The sequence below is a fragment of the Euwallacea fornicatus genome, chromosome 5, assembly GCF_040115645.1.
Source record: "Euwallacea fornicatus isolate EFF26 chromosome 5, ASM4011564v1, whole genome shotgun sequence".
NCBI classification, from domain to species: domain Eukaryota; kingdom Metazoa; phylum Arthropoda; class Insecta; order Coleoptera; family Curculionidae; genus Euwallacea; species Euwallacea fornicatus.
In genome coordinates, this window is record NC_089545.1 from 4467774 (window position 1) to 4494188 (window position 26415).

A 26415-nucleotide genomic window follows, 5' to 3' on the forward strand; every position below is an offset into this window, starting at 1 on the left:
CAAGGTTTAAATCTGCTTTATTTAAGCTGTAAAAATCCATAATTTAATGAGGAAAATAACGCCCTTCGAGCCCCGCTTGTTTAGGAGGGTTATTTTGAATAAAATGGCTTTAGGTTTCTTTTTCTACCCAATTAACTCTTGGACTTTAGTGTTTCGTCTTTAAATATTTACAATAGTGCCCGAAAGTTGTCCTTTTCGGGATATTTTCTTTGCGTTATAACCACCATATGAAGATTCTGCTATGTATTTTTAAGGACACTCAATTCTTCCAAAATCAATGAGAAACGCGGTGCTTTTATTTCAAAACTTCACGTCGTGAAGCTACAGGATTTCGCTTATTCTAAGCATGAGATTTTTTCATACAGAATACTTAAAAAGAATACGCTCGAGAATGAATACAAAAATTGCAATTAAGGTTCCATACACGAAAATAAGTATTACGTAAAAGCAATCCAATAACCTTACTGATTGGAATATTCCTATCTGGTTGTTGCACTGGGGTTTTCTCACAACACGCACTTTCGCACGCTTTGAAATACCAATCTCCTGTAGTCGTAGTAACCTGAAATGAAAAAAAAAAAAAATTCATGCAGCGTAATCAGAAAAGGCACCTCAATCGAATAATTTATCAGCATGAAATGAAGTCAGCAGGCAGATAACATTTAAATTTTTTAATTTTTAAATTGACATTTCCAAGTCAAAATATTCAGAAATAGGCCCGTCACTCGATGAATTTATAATCTGGACGAAAGTAATTCAATTTAAACGAAATATTATAAAACAAAGTCCTCAAGAAATTTTTGTCCGCGATGTTAATCCGGGACACGAATGTACTTACCATATTTTGAAGATTTTCGTATATCCTGACCGTTTAGGCACTCCTGGGTATGCTTTCATCTAAAAATAGGTTTTAGTGATAACTTTTTTTTTTGTTTTTTGTTCAATTTAGTGACAAATAAACGAAAATTTCTGTGCTCACAAACATATGAGTAATGTAAAGAGTGTTCAAATTTCTTCGATAACTAAGGTTACCTCAATTATTAATACAAAGGTTGTAATTAAATACGAAATTTAATTATAATTTGAATAAGTGCAAAATTTGCAAGCAAACAATGATTATAACTAAACTAGCAACCATCAAATCGGGTCAGTGTTCATCATCAAAAATCATAAAAAAAAGCTCCCAAAGAGGTCTTTTTCATTCGTGAAAATGCAGTGGAGAGTGGCGTTTTGAAAGTGAAAACTAAATTTTAATTTAAAGCGACCACAGAAAAGGGCGCACAGGTCAAATGTTAGAGCTGTATGAAAAAAGACAAATACGACAAATGACAAAGAGGGTTTACACGTAATTACACAAACGATTAAAGGATGTACCCCTGTTTCATATGTGAATAAGTTCAATAGTGTTGGACCTAACGAAATTTGCATACGAGACCACAACAAAAGTGATAATGTTCTTCCACTACTAGTTTAAAAACACCCATTACTAATGGCTGTGCATTATGTACGTTTTATAGCCTTTATTCAAAAACACTTGAATAACAGGTTAACAAATGATACATAATGAAGGCGGCCACAGGTTTGTCATCATGCCTTTTGCTGTTTTGTTTATTGCTATCATGAAAATGAACGTCACCATGGATGTTTTTAATTTATGTTTAGTTCAAGTAAGTTTATTGAAGTCTTATTCAATCTACTAGTAAACAAATTTTATATACACCGCCGTTGTGAAATATGTATTAATGACCCTCACATAAAGGATTTCTTGAAAAATCATCCTAATAAAATAACTAAGATCCCGAATTAAAAAAAATGAAATTATACAAAATCTATTAAGTTTTGGAATATGCATATATGCGTTCAATTTACTCCTTACCTCATACTCTATCAAATCCCCAAAGGAATACATCGTATGACCAGTAACCCTTTATAAATATGTGCTCGCCAGTTCTGAACACTATGTGGATATAATTTGCCGTTTTAGTGATGTTCATGTAGAGCAAACTAAATTCTAAAGTATATTATTGCATACTTTATCATATCCTGGCAATTTTCTACAGTTGTACAATAAAATATACGAAACGTTCTCGAAATATTGGGTATTATGAAAAGCCAGGAGCAAGTTTTGAAATAACCCTATAAAAGCAATAAACACGATTATGTGACAACGTACTAAATTAATCAATCGATCTTAATGGTCAAATGCCTGAAAAATATAACAAAACATACATTTTACAGACAAAAAAGTATACATACTATCTTCACAGAAAGGGTCTTCACCCGTTTTTGCTCTTACATTCTGCTTAGAACGTGTTACCTTACGATTAATGGAGAAGGTGAAGAATTTGACTTATTTAGTTAACCGATTGTTACTAAATTAATACAGTGCAAATGTAAAAACGGGCAATAAAACCAAAAAAATCCACATAAACTGCGTGATATAATTGTCAAATCAAAACGAGAAAGAAAATCACTGTAGGAAATTAGTAAAATCGTGTCAAAACCAAACTCTAATGCGCAAATAATAATAAGATAGTATCTTAAAAATAATTCTCTAGAAAATAAACTCCGAAGTGAGCGGTCTCCTAAGTTTAGGGCTAAGACAATGCGCGAAATTGTTAAAAATCTTCGAAAAAAATCTAATACAGCAATTGTTATCGCCCAAAATATTGCAAATATCACGGGAATAAATGTTCATCCTGAAACATTAAAAGTTATTTAACTAAATAATAAGTACAACAGCAAAGTTCGATGAAACAAACCACTAATTAGTTATATTAACAGAAAGAAAAGGATTTAGTTTGCAGAAGATTAATTAAAAAGAAATTAGTTGTTTTATGACACTGTGCTTTTCAGTGACGAGAGAAAATTAAATTTATTTGGGTACGATGACAAACAAAAAGTCTGGAGAATAAAAAAGTACGAATTAAAACTAGAAAATATTATTCCAATAGTAAAGCACGAGAGCGGTTCAGCGATGGTAGGGGGTTGTATGTCCGGATTTAGAATAAGGAATTCGGTCTTTATTGAAAACTCCATGGAGCGTTTTGGTTATCTAAATATATTGAAAGACAATTCAATCCTTTCAGTTCGCAAATTGCATTTAAAATGACAATGAATTTTTCAGCAAGATCGTGAACTAAACATACCAGTGGAATTGTTAGAGAATGACTATTGTATCATATTCGTTGCCAACTTAATTCCCCGCCCGAATCATCTGACACAGACCCCATTGAGAATTTATGGGATTATTTAGATCGCCGAGTCGTAAAACACAAAATTTTAAATAAGAACGACCTGAAAAGCATTCTGCTGGAAGAGTGGAATAAAATATTAACAGAATTTAAAAAAAAGTTAGTAAGTTCGATGCCCAATGGGCTAAAGGCCATGGTAGAAAACAAAGGCGGACCAACAAAGACTTAGTTTTCTTTTTACTTTCCAAAAATTTAATTTACGTACATGTATGTGTAGTTTTTAATTCGTATAATGCACGTTTTGCTATATTTTTTAGAGATTTAACTATTAAGATCAATAGATTAATATAGTTCGTTGTTATACTATTGTATCTATTGGGTTATTTTGAATATCGGTCCTACTTTTTCGAATTATCCCATATTTCGGGAGGGGTATGTCTAATTTATTGTACTATTTTATATTAAAAGATCTCACAGAGACATTCAGTAAAATTATTTTAATGGTAGAGATGTTGTAAATCCAGAACCATAAAAAACCTCACCAGTAGACTCGAAACCAAACTCGGAACGTGTACGGTTTTCAAATGGATAAAAGGTAATTTAGCTACTGTGCTGCGAAACTAGATTAATTTATTCAGTTCTCTAGTTTCCAGCGGTTATCTTTCGGCATACTATCACAAGAAGCGGGCACCCCTCTGGACACCGAGCGGACATGCCCGGTCTGCACTCCGCCACAAAATATAAAGTCGCCGCCACGGGGCCGCATCACGGCAGTTTCGGCAAACCGAGTTCTAATCGCACGTGGTTCGGGCGAAATGTGTTCTGAGATTGTATACTTGTCCTCACTTTCAAATGTACAGGGTGTCCCATATTCGACTCAGAACATGGGAATCTCGGAAATCGTAGGAGATAGCGATTTGGTTAAATAGAGGCAAAGTTGTAGCTTTATTAATGGAATACTTTGCCATTTTAATTTTTAAAAAATCGATTATTTCCATAGATAGCCGGAAAAAACCGATAATTGTTTTTTTTCTGCCATGAATTACACAGAAACGTGAAAATGCCGAATGCTGTCTTAAGGCACTTTTTCCGCGCTACAGCATGAAATTTATTTTTCTGACATACTACATTTTGGGTTTTCAATATCATTATCAACTTTTTTTTTTTTAATAGGGACCTGATCATTTTCTTTCGATGTTGCTGATTATTGATAATTGAAAAATAGCCATGTTTCATACTTTCCGACTAGCAACGTCTAGGCTAAAAATATAATTTTATTTATTTTCATTATTTGTTCGTGTCAATTTTAGAAATTAAAAAAGGTTTTTTCTTGAAAATTATGCCATCAGTTCTTTTAGTATTTAAGCCTTTATAAAATGAACTGGAAAATATTCTTCGAATGCATAAACAATAACAATATTTAAGATATATTTTCAAAATCTTGGCAATCAATATTTTTAATCTAGACATCGCAAATCGGCAAGTGTGACAGCATTGTTGTCAATTATCAACAACTAGGCCAATTTGCAAAAAACAACCCTTTTGAAAAAAAGTTGATGATGCTATTGAAAATCCGAAACGTCGTATCTCCGAGAAACTATTTTCATGTTTTTATATAATTTAAAGTAGAAAAGAAACAGCAATTATCGGTTTTTCCCGGATATCTCTGCAAGTAATCGGAATTAAAAAAAAAATTAAAACATAGTATTCCTCTCATAAAGACACAAATTTTCTTCCGTTTAACTGACTCTGTATCTCCTACAGTTTCCGAAATCCCATGTTGAGGGTCGAATATGGGACACCCAGTACAGAATGTCTCAAATTGGTTTTTTCTATAGGCTAACTCCATTGCTAGTTCCGATGAAAAACACGAACGACCTTACTTCGATCCTTTCGAAAAAATTATAGTCGCACATTCAGATTTATTATCCAAGTTAAAATGACGCAATAAAAAATATTTTCAACAAAGTACGAACTTTAAAAAAATTAATGCACAACTGGTGCAGTTGCATTAATGGTATCGTATGTCTGTGTAAATTCATTGTAACACCATTTGGCGCCCTGAACGATATGCCAAAACATATTTCTGCTTTTTTTAAATTTTGGTTTGAAAGTATATTTTTCCTAGTTAATTGGTAATAGTTTTCCCACTCACGTAAGCGTACAAAGCACGAGCGTGTGAACATGATCTGTTGTTGTTCAGAACTTACGATATGCCATTTTCAGGTTATGTCTGCGACTACATATACTATAGGTGGTTCCCCGGTAGACGGTCGTAGGAATAAATCTTTCTACCTTATTTTTACTTACGTTCATGTATCCCGAAATTTCCTGCAAAGCGCATACATCATAATTCGTAAAGTTTTTCAAAAAATACTTGTAGGAGATCACAACGGGAGCGAAAAAGGCAAAATCTCCTTCCTGCACTCTCTCTAACCCATGATGAGCTTCCATATAACTATCACTGCCAATTTTCTTTATGTAAAACGTACGCAATATCCCACTTTTCGGAGACTGCAAACAATACCCGCTAAAATAAATCTCACTCTATTATATTATCTCTCAACCTCAAAATAATGCTTTATATAAGACTTATTCAGCCCTCCCACTTCGTATCTACTTTCTAAAAGGGCATTCAAAGTATTTATGTTTGCAGTCGACCTGAGAAGCACTAAAATTCCTGCCGAATATGCCACGTATATAAACATAAAAAGCAGGAAAAGTAGCAATACTGTTAATCTTCCAGCGAATCTTAGGGGCTCTATAAGGGTTCCTGGAAAATTTGAATATTTTATGACATTTTTCCAAGTAAATTGGCAACTGAAACTTGTATCCTGTTAAAGCAGTAATAACTTTGAAAGTGTTTCTGGAAGCCTATTTTCTGCTGTAACGGATATTGAGCCTCTAACGATGGTCTAACTATCTGCTTGAAACACCTATAAGGCAAGATTATTTTCCCTATTGTGGCTCTACGTACCTTGTTGACAAAGTGCTTCGAAACACAATAGGATCGTATCGCTTACTGTTATTCTCCGAACTGATCCTCTTGTTATATTTTCCTGAAAGTTAAAGATAAGTAAAGTAAAAAGAGTATCCAATTGAACTATAATTTAGAGAAATGGTATGAGTAAATATTTTCTTTAACACCATCATTATGGTTTGATGTGAAAAAAGAAACCTTTAGTTCCTCTTCTTCTTCTTCTCTAGCTTCCAATTGCAATACCAAATAAATTGTTAAAAAAAACAACAAAGTCATTATTCCCGTGACGATCCATACGGACTGCGAGAGAGTTAACATATATATGTCCCTAACGTAGCTCAACGAAGATCTCTTAAGAAAGAATTTCACACTCCACAAATCGATGGGAGATAGAGGCTGCATCAGGTTTAGACGGTATGGGGTTAGATACAAGGCGCCTAACATTTTTAAACAAGTGAGATAAACATTTGATAATAATCTTTCCTCTTACATCCTATATCTATCTTTTCACTGACTAAATCTCCGATCAAGCCGTCCATAATTATCTTTCCAGTCGATTTGTTGATTGGTTCATAACCATGATAATCGTACACCGTGAGCTGCATTGTAGCGTTTAAGCTTTGCAACAGGTTGAAGAGAATGGGCATATCTTGTTTAAAAAATGAATCGGGGGTTTCCCTAAAAAAAATTTACGATTTAATATTACATAGTTACCATTCCTTATACTCACGGTATATCGTCATAATCCGAGATGCTTATGTTTTTATCATACATAAGCACAGTACCAATTCTTATGGGATACTTTCTAAAATTCCTTCTACGAGCAACAGCTAAATCTCCATCTGGATGAGATATTCTAATCCCAGAACCGTATTTCCAAAAACCGTAGGTCTCTATGACTAAACTTATATAATGCATTCGACGAATCATACTAAAATCCGTTTTAAGCAATACCCAAATCTCCATCGATCCTAATTTTGTACATGTACTGCAGATTTATGGTTCCAGCTTCTTTTACGCCAATCAGAACTTTGCTCATGGGCAAAACATTCATTTTTTCCAAAACATTGATGTAGGAAGCATAATCAGCAATGTCAATAAAAAATAAGTAACTTTTAGAATCCGAGAATAAATCCTTTTTTTTTATCTGTAAATATCAATTATGTATTCATGTTGCTGTACTTTGAATTACAAATTGTGGTCCTATTGGACACTCAAGTTATCGATGAAATATTTTGCATGTTCCTTTGTGGATAATCTATTGTATTAGGTTGAAATGGCTGACACAGTCTAAACTAATTTAGTGAGCTAAATTGGCTATGTAGATTTACCTTATTGAAAAATTCAGTTATATTACAATCTATTCCATCAGCAATAATCCACAATCTATTAATTGGATTCATACATTCGAACGTGGGCTTAATGAAAAACGGTACTTTCATGGAAAAATTTTCATCGTATTTAACAATATTTTTGACGAATTGGAACTTTTTCACTATAACAAAAAAAAATTGTTTTTAAAAAGTAAAAAAGTATAATTTCTAAATGAAAACAGTGAAATAAAATAGTTTAGTAAATAGACGAAAAAGGAATGTACATTATTTTTTGAAATGCAGACGTGGAATTTTAATTTCCAGGCAAATTCTAATTCCAATGCAGCAACGTATGATTCTTATTAGTTTTTCGACGTTTCGAGCTGAAAAATCTATCTTGAGTGTTTTGTTCTAACAAAAGTTCCTAAATACTGAACTGTCATTTTCGTCTGGTACTTCTATGTATACTTTTCATCATCCACATACAGTAAAAAATAACTCTTGCTGACAAACTATGCTTCCAAAATGAGTATAAGGTTTGTAAATATTTACACATTTTAGTAATTTATTATTGTAACATACACCACCGTAACAAAAAATGCAAACATTCCAATATACATGCTGTTTTAAATGGTCTAAATACCCGCTGTGCTATGCTGACAGTGTTAGTTTTTTGTAGCAAAAATCAATGATTCTGGATCAGGACGCTATAAAATATTCAGCTTCGTACACGTCTCTTGTATAAATTTAGCATGCTTTGCAAACATGGAATTAACAGCTTAGTAGGAATATATTCAACCTTGAATCATCTTCGCTATTCTCCTTAATAATGAGCAAAAGCGTCTTTCAGCTCTGTATAGAGGACCAAAGAATAAAAAAAAATTACATAGAGACTTTCCAACTTATTGAATTCATCTTTAACGTCTCATTTTTGTCATTTTTCAGATTGTCATGACTCCTAGCCCATCTATGCTATATCTATCCTTATACCTGACACAAAACTTCCAAAAATGTTTGTTCAACAGTTATTTTGAATATCCATTCTTCACTTTTTTGAAAAAATCTTTTTTTAGCGAGCCAGATAATACATCGAAAAAATATTAAATGTATCCCAACATGAAGTATCTCTACATATGCCAATATCCACAAATCATCAAAGTTTTTTCCAGAGAAATTATATATGTTGAAAATTTGAAGAAAATCACTACGACCGTGCCTGTACCCATAAGATGTCTGGCTTGAAGGTAGACTGAATAATGAGAAAAAATCTAAAAACAGTGCAAAAAACAAGATGAGCTATTTGCATTGAAATTTACTGCATTTCGACCCTTGCAGTTAAGTTCCAGAGACCGTTTTTTACATTTCTTATGTTTTCTTGTTTTGAGCCATATTTATAGGCAAATTAAATCATTCCTCACAATTAATTTAAAATAGCATGAACTCTCATCCATATTTTTCATTATGTGAATTATTCATTGCGTGAGAAGCCCCTTCGTATCGTTTAAAATCAAAGGGTGACGCCCGAGACATCTGCGACAAAAGGAAGAGACTTGTTACAGATACAGATTATTTTAGGTTAATTCAGGTTAAGAGTCTCTCCAGACGGGTAATAACCAGGTACTATACCTATTGTACGTATAGTCTACGAATTATTTATTAATTATTACAACACAGGTTCTCATTCTGTTAACGTATTCTATCCAACTTGAATGATCTAATTAACCTGAAGTAACCTGTTCAAATAAGGGAAGTCAACTAAGATGAAATATAACACGTCAGTGATAATGCTAGTGTCTTAGATGATCAAGTTTCAAAATAAAATCGATTGAAAAATGAAAAGATGGAAAAATGGAGGAAATAACTCAAACATGCGCGGTGCCTACGAGATTTACAGCGTTCAGTAAACCTCACTGTTATTGTTTTTATGTATGAGAGTATTAAAAGAAGTTCAACACAAAACATCTCTAACATATTGCGTGTTGGAAAAGTATTATTGTGAATTTAACAAGAAACTAGAAAAAAATACTTCGTGTGATGGACAATGACAATCCTTTTCATTTTATTGTTACTCACTTTTACTAAGGCACCCATCGTGCATATGAAACACGGCATTTCTTTTACTCATAAAAAAATCGGCAAAAAATTGCATTTCTACGCAATCCCCATGACTAAGTATGGCAATTAGTACACTTATAAATGGAAAGCACCAATATTGCGACTTCATTGTCAAGAGAACCACTACCATTGTACATATATCCATCTAAAATAGAGCCTTCAATTTCTAGACGACCAAATCCCTTTATAAAAAATACCATATCATTATCATGTTCCAACCGATCCGCACTGCAAGAATGAATCGTCCTACTTATATCAAACCGTAGATTTACCTTCGAGCAATAGCAAATTATTCATGATATTTTTTCCTCAGAAAGACAGATGGGAGGACATTTTCCGACTTACAAGCTCGTACCTCACCAGAAATCTGTTCCTTATGTCCAGCCATTAATCAAATAATATGGAAGCCATAAAACAGTGAGTTATAAAGTCATTACCGAGTAATAATTAAATTACAGACCGGATCTGATTATTAAAGTTTGGCAACTCCCTCAAAGTTCAAAGAAAAACCCACCCAGGAACAATCATTTTAATTGTGTGAGGTTTGAATGTAAATTTGAAAGAAATTAAACAGGTACCTTTGGGACGAGTTATATGGAGGCTGGATAAAGTTCTGGAAACTGTAATTCGAATTTGTGGAAGCTGATGTAGCTAAGATCATATATATTAATTCCAGAAAGTTACGTTCCAAACCTTAAAGGTTTCAGTAGCAACTTGTCGAGAAAGGATAAAAGATAGAAATCTTCTATTATAGATTATTGATGAAGCTGTTATAGTTACATAAAATGTGTATCCGAGATAACTAGTTGCAGAACCTTTCAGCATTATTACATTCATTTTATCCGGCATCGGTTGGCATACAAAATAGAATTTTCCACGTTTTGCACCTGCGTTTTCATATGCTCAGGGTTCAAATTTGCTGTTCAAGCCATCGATATAATAAGCTTTCTCCAAATTGGATGTGCAGCGTGCGGAAGGAAAAAGATAAATTATACGAAAATAACATGAGGACGGCACAAGCGAATTTTCCTGCTAGAAAAACTTAAACAGATAAATCTTGTTGACAAATTGACAATGGACTATTGTATTCTTTATGGAGAATTTCTCGGTAGGTAGGTATTTATTAAATTGGATTTCAAAAAAATCTCATATTACATGACATATAAGGTAATTTTGCTTTCTCTTCTTCCGTACTAAGCCATTCATTCTCTATTTTTTTTTGTGTCAGTTTTAGCTCGCTAGTGCAATTGCAAACTAAATACAAACAGGTATGCAGTGCGCTATGTCATTACCACTTCTATAACAGCGACTAAGAAGAAACAGGACTGAATAGACATCGAGGTCTTAAGCTCCCGGGACACTTCGGAATAGTTGAGCATTGAAAAGCAAAGCTCCGGTGGAAAATATCATTTCCCAACTCCTATGAGTGTGAGGATTGAATTTATAAAAGTGGCGCTTGTAAAGGAATAAATATATTTCTCCTGGAATAGATTTTATTTTCCACTCCCTTTTGAAGTTGATTTTCTACGTTTGCACCTTATAACGTAGAGATGATGTGTTTGCAAGTTCGATTTTTACAGCTCGATAAACAAAATATGCGCAGATTTCATTATTATGTCTTAAAAACTTGGTAAACAAATAATTTGCAATTAGGGTAGAAACTAATTGTGGATGGGGATAAAACCGGCAGGCCACAAAATATGGCATTGTCATTTCCCAAGAGTCTTTAAATAAAAATATCCTCCAATCGCTCCCAACTCTTTACATATGGAAAGATGATTGATAGCCATATATTAAAGCTCTTATTATGTCTAGTTTACATGATCCTCGCATAAAAGTAGAAGGCTTAAGTGTCGAATTTTGATATATATGTATATACATATATATATATATATATATATATATATATATATATATATATATATATATATATATACTCATTCTTTTGTTTATCCATCAAAATCTTCATTTTAACTGTAGGAGGAATTTAATATGAAAATACGCAGCTAGACATTGGGTAAATTCAACATTTATATTTAACCAGCTAGGAAATGCGGTTTTGTGTAATCGTGTCACATTACGCACCCTTGCTTCGCTCATGCATTTCATTTAAACATTTCGATAACATGTAATCATTATAACTACGATTCAGTTTCTTCACCAATTAAATGATTAAATGGTTTCGATTTATTTTCATTTACGTATCGTGAAGCATTTAATAACACGTAATCATCCTAACAGCGATCGAGTTTTTCGACCGAATAAAAACTGATAAAATCATGATTTATAAATCCAAATAGTTCGAAAACGGCCGAACAAATGTGAAGATATTAGATCTTTTTAGGACGAGTATAAAAGGGGCTAACAAACAGTGAAAAATATATAGTGTTTTTCATTAAATAGTTACCAAACTTAACTTTCCTTCCACACTAAGGAGAAAGTTTCCTCTCTCTCAGATATCCTCTCAGAAACTTTTTTCTTAGTCTGACCAAAGTAATTACCTCTCAAAATAAATGTACAATGTGTAACTTAAAGTGTTTTGCATGTTTTTTTCATGAAATCTTTCGGATGAAAATTAAATTCTAACTCAACGTAAGAGACATTTCGGAGCGAACGGAATTATATTTCTCTATTCTTGAAGCTTATTCCAACTTAATCAACATAACAAGATTCCGCACACGTAGCACTTTCTGTTCAATTTTCTAGGATATGATGTTGGCCTGTTTTATTATAGATATCCAAGTCCAATAACAAGACTAGAGGTTAAGGATAATCCGGCAATTTTGTTCATCAATTACGTTCCCTTCGTTCGTCCCTTCAGCAAAAAGCCTTATAATTCATCGGGTTACCAAAACAACGGATTTGTTGATAAAGGTTTTGCGAACCCGGCCCGGAAATCACTTTAATTGCTGCTTTAGGTAAGATCAAGAGTAATATGTTACCAGCTCAAATCCGCGGGTAGTAACTTTAGACGACTGCGTACTTACTGATATCAGCACATTAAGGCAATTAATTTAATGTTTTTCCATTAGCAATATTTTGAAACTTGCTAACCTTTTCTAAAATTAATTTGAGCTCGCTTTTCTGTTTTCCCTCATAATAGCAGCAGAAAGATGCCTGAAATTTAATTCTCTCAACGAAATTCCAACTAATTCGGTAGAACCTGATAAGAGAGCCTGAAATCGGAATTACGTGCATCTGAAGAGTGGCAGACAGTAGCAGTTATTAAATTGAATCTGTCAGGTTTTTATTATGGCAATATCAGTTGCAGGCGCTGAAGTTCCGGCTACCTGCCAGGTAATAAATTCAACTCCTGCGAGACCGATTGAAAGCTCAGGCCATCGAGAAGCGATGCCTTCTGCATACCGGAAAGCGACTCTGAAGCTGTGCATACAGATCGAGATTTCATGTTCTGGAATCCATGCGGACCGTTAATTTGCTTCGAATTTATGTGCTAAGGTTACAGGTAATATACGGGTTTGACCTCGGTGACACCATTACGAATTATTGTTTATAGTTGTTAGCGATAATGAATTTAGTTGGTTTGGCAACTTCGATGCAGTGCCGCCCCGCTTGGAGGCAATACCGAACCAACTGTCGTAATCTATAAGCCCTTAATATTTTGGCTTGTAAGGTCAATACGTTGCTTATTCGAAACGTGATTGGTCTCGAAAAAGCATTAATATGCTGCATGACTTAAGAAAGACAACATCCCGTAAAAACGGTTTAATTTAAATAATTTTTGGAATGCATGTTTGCATATAGGAAAGCGAAAAACGATTAAATTTTCAGCCATATTTATCAATGTATTCACGAATTATCAGGAATTTTTATTTCTTTTACTATAAAAGTTGCAATAAAATATCAACAATATGGCTGCAAAATATCATTTATTGGCGCACAGCGTGATCAGAAAGTGCTCTCAAATGAAACAAATGTGCCTAGACGCAGAATGCAGTGAAATTTTCATCAACTAAGCGAGTTTGAGAGAGGTCGAATGGTGGATCTACGAGAGGCTGGTCGGTCATTTAGGAAAATCGCCACTAGTTTGAACTGTAGTATAAACACTATTCTAAGATGTTGTCAGGAATGTTTTCAAGAAGAGCAAACAGGTAGAAGGAGAGATACTGGACGATTTTAAAGAACTACAGAACGCCAAGATCGTCGCCTTCGAATTATGGCCGACGGAGATAAGTTTGTCTCGTCGAGGACACTGGTGGATCGGTGATTTGCTGAGTACGGAAGGCCCATTGGGATTCCAACCATTTATCGCCGGATAAGAAGTTTTACGCTGATTTGCCACCGTCCTCATCTTGTGTTACGCCTCACCTTAAATCATCGTCAAAATCGACTGCAGTGGTGCAGAGAACGGATGCATTGTAATCTGGAATGAAATAATATCGCGTTTAGTGACTAATCCAGATTTTGTTTGGGTATGCATAATGGTCAGGCAAGAGTGAGAAGAAGACATGGTGAAAGACAAGAGCCTCAGTTTACAATATAGAGGCATGACAACTCAACGATATATCCAACAAGTCTTGGACCAGTATCTCGTGCCTTATCTGTGTAAAAAAGGGGGAGTTACTTTTAATTATTTCCCCTTTTTTTTAGTATAAACTAGTTGCTTCTTTCTTAAAACTTGAATATATTTTGTTGCTTATTAACAGAGTCGCACACGTACAACTTGATTGTGACGACACTAAAGAAAGAGAGCGATCAACTGTCTTTCCAGCCTTAAGTATAAAAAAAACCGGGCACTATCCATGGGCGTACCCTGACTAGAGAACAATTAAAACTGTTTAGCATAGCATAAACATAATTATCTTGCAGAATTTCATTCCTTGTAAAAGGTTCCGACTCCAGACGCAAACACTGCTCTTTTAAAATCGAAAGGAATACCGCCGGGAAAATTCCTGCCGACAGGGCACCTTATGCTTAATCTTCAAAAGCAGCATTAAGATTCTATCCTGCACGATAATGCTAGTCATAGGCGTAACACAGGGAATACATCACCCTGGCCTACCTCATGACAAATTAAAATAATAATTATAATAATGGTAAATAAGTATTAAATTCAAAACAATCTGGACACTCCTGTTAATCGAGTTTTCCAGCAAGACAATGAACGACCACATGTGGCTAGAGTGACTATGGACTTCTTTCAACAAAATTCAACCAATTTGCTACCTTGGCCACCCCGATCACCAGACCTCTCACCGATTTAACATGTATGGACTATTGTAGATTGAAGGTGGCATAATTTACCCCATCCCCCACAAACGCTAGCGGCGCTATGTCATGCTGTTTAGTCAGCCTGGAATGACATCCCCCAAGAAGACATGAATCACCTCATTAGATGCACGACTAGACGTGTACAGGAATGTATACAACACTAGGGAAAACCGACAAATTATTAATTTCTTTTTAGTTTTTAACAATTAAATTTGTTAAATTGTTTAATGAAGTATTTGTTTTAGTATAAGATACATGAATACCAAAAATTATTAAACCATTTTTACGGGGTGTTCTCTTTTCTATGCCTCGCAGTATACTTCTTAAGAATCGCCACTACTCGAAAATAAGGAGGAATGAACGTGCAAAGCAGTTAAAAAAGTTCGTTTCGGAAGTTGGAATGTTCCCTCGACTGATGTTGACCCAATTGTGATTATGCCATCGACGGTTTCGTGTGACAATTTCCTTTCTTTTATCTCCTTTGTAGATGCATGTGAGCTACGAAATCAGGAACCAATAATATCCAGTTTGTTCAGCATAGACGTCTCGTGAACTGTAATAAATACAGGAATCCTTGGAGTTGGGCACCAAACCATGATGATTTCTGTAAGACATATGCCGTCACATTACACTATAGGCATAAAACTGTAGAGGGTGTTTCTTAGTGGATGGTAAGAAATGAAATGGATGAACCATGAGCTTATGTTAAGATAAAACTACACCTAAAGGCATAGCCTACATTGCTTGCATTTTCATTTACAGGGTGTTGCTGAAGTTTCTTATTTTTTTACTAGCAGCTCTGTTACTTGTAAAGAATAATGACTCAAAATTAGTAGTAATAATCATTTTAACATTACGCACAAACGGAAACAGCAATTATTTAAAATGCTCTACGGCATATTACTTTTTTTCGTGGTCGTCCTTAATATTTTACATCAGAACCTTTTATGAAATTTCTACATGCTTGTCAAACTATTGTAAATACGTCTGGAATTTTTCAAAGTCCGGCAGTCCCTGAAAAGAACGGTAGAATCTTGCTTTTTAGCAGGACATTCTCAGCAATTAGTTTAATTATATTCTAAATTAGCAGTTTTAATTTTTGCAAATATATTTCAAACTATTATTCCTAATAAAAAAAAACTGAAAAGACGAAAAAAAGTTAATAAATAAAATCTAAAAATCTCGTACAAAAGTTCTGGTGTGAAATATTGAGAGCGACCCCGAAGAAAGTAACGCCCTGTAGGGTATTTAAAATAATTGCTCCTATCAATTTTGAGTTAATTACAAATAAAAGAGAAATTAATGAAAATTAAAAAAAAACTTCAACCCCTTCTAAATCAAAATGGATACAATTTAGGGCATGCCTATATATAGCGTTTTTATCTAAAAATAAGATTATGATTTACTAATTTTATTTTTTAACACCCATTAAGAAACGCCCTGTATATGTCTTGAATAATATTATCGATCCTGATGATTATGAAGTACAAATCTCAAGTAAACGGGCATCTTACAGGTAACGTTCCCAGGATTTCGATATAATATACCTGCAACACATTAAGTCAGCATGAGCATCCGTGATGGAGGTTAAAGGCTGACAAACTACATAAAAATTGTGATGGTACTTGAAAAAAATTATAACCTCAATTCACTGCTAGCCGGTGACTCACCCTGTATATTTCTGAGTATCACGGAATAGTGAAATTTTAGAAATCTTTCAACTTTTGTATAAAGTATTTTTAACGTGTTATGTGTGTTTAGAGAAATTTCTTTGAATTTCGAGTATAAGAAATTGTGATACTCAGAACTTAAGTGAAGTTGATATGAGTTACACAGATATGTACTGACTCAAACTACGCAATTAGCAGTTCTCTTAAACTTCACATACCATTTCACAGTTTAAGCTTCTATTAGAACACTCGAAAATGCCGTTCACCGATTTCAGAAGTTTAAAAAGCATTCTTGCATCGGAGGATAATGCTCAGTGGTGCAAAATAATCTCTTTAAAATTAAATTACAGTCTTTAACCGGAATTCAGAAGCCGTACTAAAAGCACATCTCTGCTGCTAATGGAGTGATGATTATTTCGATTCTTCCGAATTAATGGCAAAGTTTTTTCCATTTAGAAAGCTTTGATCAATTTTCAGCTATTCATTGTCAGTCAAATAGAATATTCAAATTACCTATTGACATTTAAAACGTTTTATAGGACGCTTTTAAGGAATTTCCAAAAGCTTTAGTGAACTATTATTGGTAAATGGGCCTTGGAAAAGATATCACCTTATTTAAAATTATTTTGACTATATCTAAGTGAAAATCGTTCCATTCGGGAAATAGTATTGCAGCATAAAAACGAAAGTGTAATACTATAAACTGTTGTTCAATGATGTGCATGATATTCATCTCTATTATGATAAAAAAAAAACTGAATAAATGACTGCAGGGTGTGGAACATATACAAAGAAAAATTTGTGAGCAACAGGCACGATTAATTAGTGAAGACAGTATTGAACATCTCTAATCCTCCACAAATTCTACTGGACTTAATAAAGTACTCGGCCGTATTTGATATACGAAAGGCAGGTAACTCTTTTTGGGCGAGTTACTTCTTTTTCAGAAACATTTATTTTTAAATGATCCAAAAAATACTTTTACTCGTCTGGAACATATAACCCACTCGTTCGAAATTTGATTTTATAAGCTTATTTGGTATTTTTTAGAATATTGAATTTTTTTTATGCAATATTAAAATGCATATAACATTGGACTCAATTTTCAATTCAGTCAAATTATATCCGCAGTTTTACAAAAATTCGCCGCAAGGGAGCGACAGTATTTGTCACGTAGAGTTTGGAAACAAGAAAATCGACTCGATTATCAATTTAATGGTGTCGCCCAGGTTCCTCCCGTTCCACTCGTAAAAAAATATGAAATTTTGAGTGAATACGTAGGAAAAATGTGGAAAAGTTTGTACGAAGTTAAATGTTAATTTCATAAAAGCGCAATGAGTGTTATAACGGCGTACGGCTAAAAACGGATAAAAATCGCACTTAAAATTCCATTTCATTTACGTTTAGGCCTCTGACCGCACCATGACCAAGCAAGAAGCCTGCATGGGGATCGAAATGCATGTAAGTTGAATTTTTACACATTGCGGCAAAAAGTCAGAAACGGACGTGAGACCGGATCATACAGTGCTATGTTGAACGAGACCATTTATCAGTTTTTACTATTTCAAATACACATTTTCGTATCTTCCACTCTATTTGTAGTATTTGCAAAAATATCTATCGACACAAATTAAGAATGTAAAAGGAGTAAGGGAAAAATAATGATCCGGCTCAGTTATCAACTATCCAAAGCAATTCGTAACATTTAATAAAATTTCTTAAAATCATCATTCGCAATACTCCTGGAATAGTTTAGACTTCGTTGGTTCATAAGACGACGAGGAGACCCTTGCATCTTGGTAAAAGGACATTTTCAACAGTTTACATATATATATATACAGCCTGTCCGATTTTCGTTGGACAGCGGCTGCATCTCGGTAAGTAGAGCAAGTAGCAACTTCTGACAAAAAAATGTATTACTAATGTGACTATGACAAATCTCTGGAAAATATTTTCAGCTTCGTGAAATCGCCGTAAGGGGGCGTAGTAGGGACGGTAGTTCTACTAATTTTCTTCTTCTAACTTTTAAACTTTCTTTTTTCTGAATATTGTTAAATTTTTTGAAATAAAATGAATTAAGTTATGTGTTTGTAAATTAAAGAATTTAATAACATTTATTTGTCAAAATAACAAAAACATTTGGTTTCACTCCAAAGCCTACTTACCGTTTATTGGAAAACTCGTTGTAAGTTAAAATTTTCAGTTATTTATCAATAAGTCAAAAACGAAAATGAGTATTGAAATGCGCTTTTCAGGAAAAGTGTAGGTTTTTTAAAGCTTTACAAGATGGGCTTATGAAAATAGTATAGTTCCATTTGATTTATTAAAGAAAAATTAAGAAAACCGCTATTACCTGAAAGAATGCCCTCTAGCGATTTTGTTCTGAACTATGGATTTTTGGTCAATATGGATATTAAATCGGCTTATAATTCCCTCACAATGAAGTATAGAATCACTGAAATCGGATAATTAGAAACAGAGATATGATAGTTTGAACTTAAAATGATTCATCGGCTTCCTCCACTTTTATTATGTGAGTTATGAAATTATGTGTCGAACAAAAAAGTTTCAGAATGATGTAATCTTATTGATAGTAAATTAAAATGTGCTACTTAACTAGTGACTTAGTATAGATTTGTCGATTTTAAGGAACTAACGTCCCTACTACGCCCCCTTACGGCGATTTCACAAAGCTGAGAATATTTTCCAGAGATTTCTCATAGTCACATTAGTAATAAATTTTTTTGTCCGAAGTTGCTACTTGCTCTACTTACCGAGATGCAGCCGCTGTCCAACGAAAACCGGACAGGCTGTATAATATATATACAAAAAAAGTATATATAATATATATACTTTTTGGTTAGACTTATTTTTAGTTAAAGTTAAATAGTTCAACAATATTAAGTTAAAACCCAAATTGTGCTGAAAGGACTTCTTAACGTTGATATACCCGCGTTCTTTCCACAATTTACCACAAAGGTCAGTTCAAGGTAAATACAGATAAAGAGAAAATATATATGGCGCCTCTAAATATTATGTCACGTCAACATTCCAAACATTCTACTGCAAAGTGTTTAGTGCCCGCTAAAGGGGATAGTTTATTTAATAAAGAGATAGTTCTGAACAAATTGGGTCAATGTGCCACCGTAAGTAAGACAGAGTTTGAAAACGTCCAGACGAATGCCAGATAAGGATGGAATATGTGTAACACACAAAGAGATACAAGATGATAATATTAACGTCCTTTTCCCAGATGTCTCTTACGTTCGTTCTATTATAACCTCAAAATATTGAGTTTTATTTTAGTTCAGTTATAAGATCGTTAATATTACGTTGTTAACAACCTAATATCTAACCCAAGAATTTACTTTTTACTGTGTACTATGTTGGAATAAACATTTCCTAATATCATAATAAACAATGCAGGTTAACATTAAGAAACCAACTAAATTACTTTAAGGAAGTGGATGATCGCCCCATTGTGTACAGTAGAAGAGGTTACAAATCCTAAGAAATAGTCGTAACTGAGCCTGTTACATTTTCGATTAGTGTTGTTAGGGGGGTGTGAAAAATACTCCTTTTGAAGCATAGAAAATCCTTATTTAATGTGAGAACATTATTTTCAACATGAATCTTCAGTTAAGCGTCTGGTACAAGTTGAACTGCCGGGAAAAGTGATTGGTGAACCGTAAAAAAGCAGGTAAAAAGTCTTTTGCAAAATGAAGTACATCCAATTTTGGAGGACCGTCCTCTCGCCTTAAGACAATGTTTTTAGCAGCACTCGAACTCGGTTATAGCGAACCTGCACTATAACGTCGCCATTACCAAACTAAATCTCAGGGATGTACAATGTGTCTATTTAGTGACGTGTTATTTTTGTTTGAATATAACGAACACTTTTCAAGAAAGAATTTGCGGTCCCATCGATTATAACGAACTAAGGTTTATTAAAGAAACCATCCTGAAGAATTTATTAGACTACTTTTAAGGTATTTTTTGTCGGGATAATCTCGACACCAGAGAACCCCCGTGTATTAAATCGAAGTCGATTTTGCACGATTTTGGACTGCATTAGCTGCATTTTATTAGTATCGCTCGTTAAAACGTGAGTAATCTGCAAATGCGTCAATGCCCATTTGGCCTTGTATAAAATTAATGTGCGTATGTCTAGGTTTAGTTCACACCCCTAAACAATCACCCGTCAAGTGGACGCAGTTAACGTCAGGCAAGGCGAACATAGTATATGTATCGACATATTAACTAGAATCGGCTATAACGAGAGCCTGGCTGTAGCGAACAAAATATATGGTACCTCGTATTCGTTATAACCGAGTTTGAGTGTATATGAGACTTTATTTTTATATTAGTTGTGATATTAAAATTTTTCCTATGGAGTGCTTTATGAAGGGAATGTCAGAAAAATTAGGTTTTCGAACGACTGATAATTGATAGGTGTCCCACGTAACTTGACCAAACCCCAATGAACTTTTTCATAAAATTCCCAAAAAATCGGTCATTGCTTATAAAAATTCGCGCCGTTTGGTAACGTATTACGAAATTGTAAATTTTCGCTATAGCAGTAAAGTTTTCCCTGTGAATTTGGCCTTTGATCAAGTTATGCGCAACACCGCCCAGTTATTAACAAATGTTTTTAATGCGTGTGTATGTAATGATAAGCTAACCATCCTGGAAAAGTCTTAAAAATATTTCTCATCGTAAGATATTACAGGAATGGTCATTAAAACCTCAAACCAAATAGAAATCCGTAAAGAGTGTTCTAGGTGTTTTTACAGTAAATCTTAAATTGATATAAAAGTACCTTTTTGCAACAGAAATATTAGCCTTTTTGCGTGTTATTCTAAGTTTCTGTACTCTTATTATCATCCTTTGTTTGTCGGTAAACGAATATTCCTTTAAGCATGGTTAGCTTCGCGCTCAATTATTTAGACTATTCTTATCTCATTAGCTCAAATAATGATTCCTCTACATTCACAATTCGAACGTATTTATCTCGAAAATGGTTACTCGTAGAGATGTGACTAAAGTATATCGTTTTGAAGAGAAAACAATGGATGTTTTCAAGAATGGATTACCCTTACGAAGAAAAACCATTACCGGATGTAAATTCTTCATCCTAAAAAACTGGTAATTTAATTTCATGAATTTGTATATTTCGGTGTTAAACGATGGTTAAAAACTGGTTTTTCATAGGTTATTTTGCCGCTTTATAGCTTTGCTTCGTCAACTTCGGGTTGAAATAAATATATCATACTATTTTGGTATTGGTAATCTGAGGTAGAGCATTGTAAAAATCTTTTAGAGACTCTGTGTAGAAGGAAATGGTGCGCCATGTATCTAACACTTATATATATTATATAGATCTAACATAACTAAAGTATTTTAAGAAGTTCTTAATAAACTTTATCGAATTTCATAAAGTTGAAGAGTCTTGTCGTTGAATCTGTGGGAAATGTGACAATACGTTTGTCCATTGAATAACTATTACATGTATCAGTTGATACTGAAATTATACATTATAATTAGTATTAACTGTCATGCTCAGTACAAGTTGTGAAACTAGCAGGATATGTGGAATGGGAGATAAGGATATTCTACAAAGACAGATATTAACAGATGGGAGACAAAGACGCCAACTCGCGTTTGTTACAAAATTTAGCTACGGATGAAGGCACTGCAAAATACAAACAAATAAAGTAACTTAAGATATAAAGTAACAACAATGACCGTAATTTCCGGTGTCCAAAATTCTAAAAGACACACTGTGTTAATCTTTGACACAAACTGACGAATATTTTTGCAATTGCCATTGGACAGTATTGTGATGACGCTGTCGGTCAAAAGAAATAGTGGTTATTTTACAGCTTATGTTTTCGTCGATTTGTGGTCAAAGTCACATCCGTGGTTGTTACTTTATACATGGTGTCCTAAGTCATATGATCGGAACTTCCCAAATTGTCAAAAACCATATTTTCAGGCAAATTGCTCATTTTCTTCACTTTTGAGTTACAAGACGTTAAAGATTTCAAAACAATATGGCTTTTATTTTTATATTTCCAAGCTATCAAATCGAACAATACAAATTTCATACACAAAATGCTCTCATGAAGTATCAGAGGAATAAACAATTTCGAGTGACCAAGTTCAGCAGTTGTGAATGTGAGGTATTAATAGTTCGATAAAAAAAGCAAATATGTGATGGAGCATTCAATTATACACCAAAAGTACCCCTTGATATTTCTTCGTAACTGTCAACGCTTCGCCATACACTTGATTTGTGATTTATTGCCCGAGGTCCGGTTGCACTTGGCCTTTGTATATCAATCATAGATAAATCGCAAGTATCATAGAAACCGTAGATATCCCAGAAATTTGGTTGGGGGCGCTTGGAAAGTTCGCTCATGAAAAATATACAGGGTGTACACTTAACATCTCCTCCGACGCCTATGAGTTTATTTATGATTTCATAAAACATTTAAGTATAGAGATGTATATGGGATTAATGAAGGTAAATTTAAACATTTTTGGTAACTTTACAGGATGTCCCAAAAAAGGGGAACGTTATTAAGTGTAATTTTTGTAAATTGCATCACCTGCATTTTTTCCACGTGATAGAATCCTCTCTTGAGCTTGTGATAGTTCCTAGATTTTTTGTTACACTGGGAAGCAGTGACTCGAAGCTCTAACGTTTTAAAAGACATTTTAGACATTTGCATTGTCTTATAAAAAAATTAACATCACAGTTAGCCTAATTTAGATTTTCATCATTTTCGGATGAATACTCATATAAGATCATCTTACCAGGCACGAATACTCGTTTCGCCAAAAGTATACGCACGGTGTTTACAATAACAATTTTAATTTTCATGTTTCCAACTTCAATTTTCTTTTTTTTAAATAGGATGGTGAGTTTTTTGCCCCGTAGAGCGAAAGAAAATTCAATTTTCTTGATTTTGGTGTAAAATTATGTCATATTTATCTGAAAGTTAATGGGACTATTAATTATTTCAGGAAAACCTGCATTCGTGGCTAAGTGTCTGAGTGTTTAGAATGCCTCGCCATGGTTTCCATGTTGTTTATATTAAATTTGACAGCTCCTTTACGGCTTTCTATTTCGTCAAAATCTGCTTATTTTAAATTTGACCCTCGACAAGAAATGTACTCAACAAGAACTTATTACTATGACTTATTTAATTGGTTCATATGATTAAAATTGTTTATTAGCGGCTCGGGACTACGCACAACAATTTCCTAATAGAGGACATCCTGAAGTAAGGAATCTAGAAAGTTTAAAGGAGCGTTTTGAAGGAAGTGTTGATTATGAGGAAAAATTATTAAAAATTAGAAATAAAATTAGAATGAAAATTAAAGTTAGAAGTTATTTTAATTTATAATTAGAGCAACAGGTATTAAAAATATCTTCCGTCATTTTCCAAACACGTTGCAACTCATCAGAAAAATGATCTGGTATTACAAAACATTTCCGCAGTAATGCTCTGAAATGTATCTTTATTAGCCTCATATACATCCCTATCATTCATTTTTTATGAAATTCCGAATAAACTGGTAGGAATCCGCGGATCTGTGAAGTGAACAACCTGTATTTTAAAATGATTATTATCCCATTAATTCCTGAAATATATTATCTTAAAATCTAAGATATCTTGTATATTGAATCTCTACAAATAAATAAATAAGCAAAAATCATAACGTCAAATGATTATTTAGCTTAAACACAATGAGTTTGATCATTATGCCATACAAGTGTGTAAATTCATGAACATGAATTTTCCATATCGACGAATGGATAGGGATAGGAAATCTCTGTGGCCAACACCTATTCCTGGATTATATCTGTGAGAATTTTTTGAGAGTCACTTGAATTTACTAGAATTCAAAACCCGTAGTACTTCGTAGAAGCAACACAGGGAAATTATGAAATAATATTCGAGGTGGGAGAAAATTTATACCTTATTCAAACTAATAAAATTATTGAAGTTGCAATAAAACTTATTAAGTGAAAATTTTAATAAGTGGTGACTGAAGGGTTCGGTATATTTACCGATTCTTTCTCTGGTGGTAGGGATCGGAACATCAGGTCACGTTGAGCGTGATGTAGGACATGCTTCTGTTCCAAGTCGAAAAACGTCCCTTTCCATGAACATAACATTTCATTGGCAATTCATTTACAACTCACCGGTTTCATTGCCAACATCAGTTCCCAATTAAGCTTTGGTTGGGATTAATAAGAAACTTTATTTAAGCCTTACTTTATTCAAAATACATTGACGGCAGATGTGTCTGTCTGTGAAGTAAACTGTGTCTTCAAGAAGTCTGTGACTTTCGAGTTTATGACTTGTGCACTTTCAACAAAGTTGCCAGGCAAGCTTCCCCGTAATTACTGAAATCTGTTTTTGGTTTTGCAAATTGTTATTTAGTTATGAATAGTTATGAATGGATGTGCATTACGCTATTTCCAGTTTCTAGGCATTTTTCCACTAGCAAATTACAGAAATATTAGGTTAAATAAAGAGAGTCAGATCCACTAAAATAATATGTCCTGATTGCCAATAAATAGGTCGTTAACTGACACATTAAACTTCCCTAAGTTAATTGACGACGCTGCTGAAGGGTGCAGAAACCGTCCTTTGTTGTTTCAGTAGCTAACTCATTTTTTTTCCTCATTCTAATTACGCAACGACTCCTTTTATACCCAAAGTGTTAATATTCACCAATAACTTCGTTTAAATGGAAACATTTGAATGGATGTTATCAATTGGTAAAGTTTCTATAATGGCAAAGTTTCTACGAGAATTATGCTGCGGGTAAAAACAGCACCCCTTTAGCATCCGGGTAAAACGTTCTTTTATGAAAATATCTACAAACTGTTCCAACTTAGGTGCATCATAGATAGCTACACCTGAAGACAATTAAAACAATTATCATAACACAATGCTCTTATCCAAACCCTTTGTGGTCTGATATTAAAGGGATCAAAGGTCTTTGTAATGCTTGTCCTCAGATATGTTAGCGCAGTCTATTGTAGCTGTTACATCGTTGCTTAATTCTCGACACGTACTCTTCTAAATCTTGTTTAGGTCGCTAGCAGTCACATGTGCAATAAACAGCGCAGCCATTAAGTTGACAAATATGAAATATCCTTCCATTTTGTAAAGTCTGGTGTTTACCCTTGCATATCAAAAAGGCACTCAAGTTTGTTAGAGCAATAAGTATTCAGTCTATAGGGAGCACTCTGCTTAATTATTGGGTAATGAGATAGGTCAGGAGTTCATCTGAACTCATTATTTACTTTTAATTTTCTGGCTTTTTCCAAAGAACGCCCACGCAATTTAATCCATAATGCATGGAAATCTCTTGAAGCTCCCCGTTACCCGATTAATCGCAATAGATAAATAATTGACCTAGAATTGTTTAGGTAGTTCAATTAGCCCTGTAAATAACTCAAGACGCGAAAAAATCTATTAGTTGTTCTTTTTACTGGAGCAATTTATCTTTAACACCCAACTGCAGTTTACGAATACAGACCGCTAACGACTGGATAATTTCCACCTTATTTATTTTGCTCATAGTTTTTATCGAGAACTTTGGAGAAGAAGTAGTTAAAGTGATATATTGCTAACTTTTTGTTTCTAGTTTATTTCAGGGTGCAATGCCAATTTTGATGTATTGGGTCAGCGTGAGGTACATTTTGGTTTGTTTCAAAAATGGTCCTAAATTTTGATCGCGTGATCTAGGCGCTGTCACCACCAGCATTGTAGCCAGATTGGAGACGTTTTATAACCAGCGTTTTATAACAGTAAAATACTGAACTCAATCTTTTAAAATCTTCTTATCTCAGCAGCCGACTCAAATACGGAAAGAATTTCTACCAT

At 33.9% G+C, this 26415-nt stretch overlaps 1 protein-coding gene and 1 long non-coding RNA gene across 2 annotated transcripts in view; both read right to left on the reverse strand.

Moving 5' to 3' along the window:
• Nucleotides 1-309: 309 nt before the first annotated feature.
• LOC136339282 (uncharacterized) lies at nucleotides 310-5621 on the reverse strand. Its single transcript, XR_010732117.1, has 3 exons — nucleotides 5505-5621; nucleotides 839-897; nucleotides 310-562 (listed from the first exon to the last, which is right to left on the reverse strand). It is a non-coding gene; the product is annotated as an uncharacterized lncRNA (long non-coding RNA).
• A 302-nt stretch (nucleotides 5622-5923) lies between these two features.
• Nucleotides 5924-26415, reverse strand: part of LOC136339272 (uncharacterized) — a 70179-nt gene continuing 49687 nt past the window's right edge. The window contains exon 7 of the mRNA XM_066282387.1: nucleotides 5924-6253. The gene's annotated coding sequence lies outside the window, so the exon portion shown is untranslated. The remainder of the gene's footprint in view (nucleotides 6254-26415) is intronic.